Below are 6,000 nucleotides of genomic sequence, written 5' to 3'. Positions count from 1 at the left end.
TACCTCATCTGAAAAATGGGGATTAACTACTGTAGGCCCCATATAGGACAGGGACCACATCCAAACTTAGTTTTTATCTTCCCTAGCAGTTAGTATAGTGCCTGGATAATAGTAAGAGCTTAACAAATACCATAAACAAACAACTAACAACAACCAAAGGTTAAATAATGAGGTCTGTCAGGAAAGAACAAGGTCTTGGGAGTCAGAGGACGTGTGTTCTAATCCCTGCTTTGCCACTTTTCTGCTGTGTGACCTTGGGCAAACCCCTTAAATTATCTGGTCCTCCATTACCTCATCTGTAAAATGAGGATTAAGACTGTAAGCCCCAGGTGGGACAACCTGATTAGCTTGTAACTACCCCAGTGCTTAGAACAGTGTTTGGCACATAGTAAGTGCTTAACAAATACCATTATTATTATTATTATTATGATTTAGGAGGTAACTTGAAAGATCTTAGTTTCCTCTGAATAATTCTTGTGCAAAATCTCTTGGTGGAATGATATGCAGTAGGGGTGAAAGTTGAATTTTAAACCGTTAGAATTTGGAAGAGGTGCTCAGTGTGTGTGTGTGTGTATGTGCATGTAAAAGCATGTGCTATTTATATGTGTGAATTAATGTATAAATGCATATAAGTGTGTGTGCATGCATACTTATAGGTGCACACTCATGTATGTGAATGTGGAATGTGTGTGTGTGTGTTTGTTTGTGTGCACTGACACACAAGCCAATTTCTCCTGGCTCTGCCAAATGCTTACTGTGTGACCTTGAGTAAGCCACTTAACTTCTCTGGGCCTCAGTTTCCTCATCTGTATAATAGGGTTAAAATACCTGTTCTTCTTTGCTGTGAACCCCATGTGGGACAGGGCCTGTGTCCAGTCCGATTATATTGCACAGTTCATTCAGTGCTTTGCACAGAGTGCAAGCTTAACAAATCCTATAATTATTACTGTTATTATTATTGTTAATTTTTTCCCAGATGTGGTTTCTGCTCGTGTAAACTGGCTCTGCCTCGCCTGCCAAATCTCCTGGAGTCTTTCCCCTCACATTGGGTGTCTCTTCTATTGTACTTTCCCAAGTGCTTAGTACAGTACTCTGCACATAGTCCGTGTTCAATAGATAGGAGTGATTGACTGATTGATTATTTCCCTAGTGGCCCACAGTGTACAGAACTGGGCCCAACCTGCAGACTACCCTCCCTCAAAGCTTTTCTAACACTCATTCTATCAACCAATAAATTAATCAATGCACTTACTGTATGCAGAGCACTGTACTAAACACTTGGGAGGGTCCAATATTACAGAGTGGGTAGACAGGTTCCCTGCCCATAGTGAGCTTCCGTCTAGAGGGGAAGGCTTCCTGGCTCCAGAAGTTTTCAAAGAAACAGAAAGATGTGATGAGGCAGAAGCTAAAAATCCTGAACTTCCCACGTCAGGGTTTTAGTAATTAAACCCGCTCATCTGAATAATAAAAGGACACATTGCATTTTTGAGATAAAAGCGATTTCAAGGAAGGCTGACTGAGGGAGCAACAGAGGATTGTACAAGCTTGATTCAGATAGTCCCTTAAATTCTGCATTTTTGTATCCATCCTTAGCCATTTCCAAATTTGAATGGTTGGGTCAACTTGCTACTCCTAAAGAGAGGCAGCCTGGGCCCTTTCAGTGGCTTGGGGCTTTACAAATAGAATGGAGACAAGGCCATTTTGGCTGTTGGGGCTATTTATCAATCAGCCTATCAATCATATTTATTGAGAACTTACTGTCTGCAGAGCACAGTACTAAGCACTTAGCAGAGAACAATATAACAGAGTTGAGAGACATTTATGTTTCCTGCCCACAACGAGCTTACAGTCTAAAGGGGGAGACAAACATTAATATAAATAAACTTTGGATAAGTGCTGTGGGACTGAGGGAAGGGTGAGTAAAGGTTGCAAATAATAATAATGTTGGTATTTGTTAAGCGCTTACTAGAGTGGGCAAAGAGGAAATGAGAGCCTAGTCAGGGAAGGTCTTTTGGAGGAGATGTACTTTGAAGGTGGGGAGAGTGATTGTCAGATATAAAGAGAGAGGGTGTACTTTCCCCAGTGCTTAGTACGGTGCTCTGCACATAGTAAATGCTCAATAAGTATGACCGATCGATTGATTCCAGGCCAGAGACTGGTCATGGGTGATAGGTCACTGACCAGATAGACAAGATAGAGGTACAGTGGGAAGGTTGGCATTAGAAGAGCGGAGTGTATGGGCTGGTTTGTAATATGAAAGCGGCAAGATAAGATAAAAGGGGGCAGAGTGAGGGAGGGAGCTACAAGAACTTCAGTTTGAAGGTCTGGCTGGAGAGCCCCCCTCCTCAGTAAGATGCCCATTCATTCATTCATTCATTTATTCATTCAGTAGTATTTATTGAGCACTTACTATGTGCAGAGCACTGTACTAAGTGCTTGGAATGTACAATTTGGCAACAGAAAGAGACAATCCCTGCCCAATGACGGGCTCACAGTCTAATTGGGGGAGACAGATGGCAGAGCAAAACAGAACGAAGCAAAAACAAGACAACATTATCACGATAAATAGAATCAAGGGGATGTACACCTCATTAACAAAATAAATAGGGTAATAAGTTATATATACAAATGAGCACAGTGCTGAGTGGAGGGGAAGGGGGAGAGGGAGGACAAGAGGGTGGAGAGGGAGCAGAGAGAAAAGGGGGTAGCTCAGTCTGGGAAGGTCTCTTGGAGGAGGTGAGCTCCCAGTAGGACTTTGAAGAGGGGAAGAGAGTTAGTTTGGCGGAGGTGAGGAGGGAGGGCATTCCAGGACAGCGGTAGGACGGGGGCCAGAGGTCGACGGCGGGATAGGCGTGAATGGGGGACGGTGAGGAGGTGAGCGGCAGAGGAGGAGACCGTACGGGGTGGGCAGTAGAAAGAGAGGAGGGAGGTGAGGTAGGAGGGGACAAGGTGAAGGAGAGCTTTGAAGCCAAGAGTGAGGAGTTTTTGTTTTGTGCAGAGGTTGATAGGAAACAACTGGAGGTTTCTAAGGAGGGGAGTGACATGTCCTGCCTTTCATGTTATTTCCCAGGTCAGCCACTTGGCAATCATTTGTCATCAAACTGTGGATCATTTAGAGTGAGGAATGGAATAATGATAATAATGAAAATAACAAAAACAAAAACAAAATAATAATAATAATAATGGCATTTACAAAGAGTATGCTATGCTCCAAGCAATGTGTTGAGCACTGGGTTAGGTACAAGATAATTGGATCAGACACAGTTCCTGTCTTACATGATGCTCAAAGTTTGAAGGAAGAAGAACAGGCATTTTATCTCCATTTCACAAACAAAGAAACTGAGGCAAGAAAGAGGTAAAGAGACTTGTCCACGGTCCCATAGTTGACCAGTGACTGTATTAGGAATAGAATCCATTCTTCTTTCTTTGTTTAATGAAATAATGAAGTCCCGGTGGTCAGAACATCAGGGTTCTAATCCCGGCTCTGTCACTGTCTTGCTGTTTGACCTTGGGCAAGTCATTTAACTTCTCTGTGTTCACAATTTGAAGGAGGAAGGCAGTATCTTATCCCCACTTTACAGACTGTAAGCTCATTGTGGGCAGGGACTGTGTCTGTTTATTGTGGTACTGAACTCTCCCAAGCACTTAGGTTACAGGCACAGAGAAGTTCAGTGACTTACTTGAGGTCACATGGCAGTCAAGTGACAGAGACAGGATTAGAACCCAACTCCTCTGAGTCCCAGGCCAGCATTCTTTCCACTAGGCCTTACCATTTCTCCACATCCCTTCCTTGAGCTTCCATCCACATTTGCCAGGTAGGGAGAGCCCAAAGGCATTTTGACAGTCACCTTTCTTACCCCTGAAAGTCACAATGATTTTTGGATTGACATTGTTGTGCAAGTTGCAGTTCTCCCGCTTTAAATTCTAAAATCCACGCATCACCGATCGTTCGATCTTATCTTTTCCCCTCTATTGATTGCACTTTGCCTGGTGAGGACAGAAGCAAATCTCTCCATTCTATCAGCACTGTAGAACTCTCATTCTGGGTTTAATCATATTATCTTCCTTGTGAGCACGCAACATGTTTGTTTTGTACAGTACTTTCCCTAGTGCTTAACACAGAGTTCTGCATATCATAAGTGCTCAATCAATCGATCAATCGTAATAATAATGTTGGTATTTGTTAAGCGCTTACTATGTGCAGAGCACTGTTCTAAGCGCTGGGGTAGATACAGGGTCATGAGCACTTACTAAGTGCAAAGCACTTTGTTAAGCACTTGGGAGAATACAACAGAATTAACAGAAACGCTGCCTGTCCATAATATTTATATTAATGTCTGTCTCACCATCTAGACTCATTGTGGGCAGGGAACTTGTCTGTTTATTGTTCTACTGGAGTCTTCCAAATACTTAGTACAGTGCTCTGCACACAGTAAGTGTTCAATAAATACAATTGAATAATAATAATAATAATTGTGGTATTTGTTAAGTGCTTACTATGTGCAGAGCATTGTTCTAAGCGCTGGAGTAGATACAGAATACTCAGATTGTCCCACGTGGGCTCACATTTTTTAATCCCCATTTTTGCAGATGAGGGAACTGAGGCCCAGAGGAAGTGAAGTGACTTGCCCAAGGTCACACAGCAGACAAGTGTGGAGCCGGGATTAGAACCCACGACCTCTGACTCCCCAGCCGGGGCTCTTTCCACCGAGCCACGCTGCTTCTCCAATTGAATGAGCTTACACTTTATAGGAGGAGATAGACTGATGGATATATTGAACAGACAAACCTCAGGCTGAAGGCTCAGTAACAGGTCTTCGTTGAGTTTTGTGGGAATTTCTAGTTTAAGGCTCCTTTTGTCTTTATATAGTAACACATCCACAGCATAACTGACAGTTGATCCACCAAAATTTGTATCCGTTAGTTTGAACAGGAAAAGACTTTCCTTCTTGTTTATTGTGCAGAGCAGTGCGCTTCCAGAATGCCTGGAATGTTCAAAGAATAATGGAGTAATTGTGTTGCTTATATTCCCACTTGCAGTGGTGTCTTGGCAGTATCAGAAAAGAGTTCAAGGCGGGAACATTTGTGGTTTGAAACACTCAATAAATAATCCCGCTCACGACGACAACACCGCCTTTTCAATCCCCGACAACTTTTTGAAAGCAGTTTTGTAAGCTCTGTCCATGGACTGAAAAGGCAAACTTTCCTCAAAACAAACTTTCCGTTTGAATCAACGCCAGCTACAAAGCCAATGGAGTTCATGCTTATTTTCCAGGTTCGGTGACGGAAATTTAACAATGGCAAGTCTGTGGATCGGATGGGGCGGGGGGATATTTTGAGATTTCTGAAGTGGCAGTGGTAGCATTTATTGAGCACCCACTGGGTGCAGGCACTGGACTCAGTGTTTGGGAAGGACAGAACAAAGAATTGATCTGTTCTCTGCCCACGGGGAGCTTCCGCTTTAGCACGGCAGGAGTGTAGGGGGTGCAGTGTGGTTACGAGGGGTGCGGTGTGGTTACGACAGGATGGCTATGCTTTCCATTTTTCTAGTTTCACTCGTTAGAATGCATATAATTCCATTTCCAGGCTTAAACACTTGTCCAAACAGTACAGAACTCCAGATCAGCAGGACTCTAGGGAAACTGTGTTTTGATTCAGTTTGTCCTAATACAAATAACTGTGATATTTGTAAAGCACTTACTCTGTGTCAAACATTGTACTAAGCGTTGGGTAGATAAAAGAGAAACAAGTAAGTCACTGTCTCTATCTCACAGTTGTTGGAGGAGGGAGAACAGGTATTTAATCATCATTTTGCACATGAAGAAACAGGTCTAGAGAAGGAAAGTAACTTGCCCAAGGTTTCCCAGCAGGCAAGTGGCAGAGATGGGATTCTGTGACTGACTCACAGCTCAGTCCTCTGACTCCCAGGCCTGAGCTCTTTCCAGTAGACACACTACTTCTCCAAGTTCTACATCTCCAAATTTCTCTCTCTCTCACATT

This window comes from Ornithorhynchus anatinus, chromosome 5 (assembly GCF_004115215.2).
Source record: "Ornithorhynchus anatinus isolate Pmale09 chromosome 5, mOrnAna1.pri.v4, whole genome shotgun sequence".
In the NCBI taxonomy this organism is placed as follows: Eukaryota; Metazoa; Chordata; class Mammalia; order Monotremata; family Ornithorhynchidae; genus Ornithorhynchus; species Ornithorhynchus anatinus.
The sequence above is the reverse complement of the archived record's forward strand: the minus strand, read 5'-3'. Positions refer to the sequence as shown.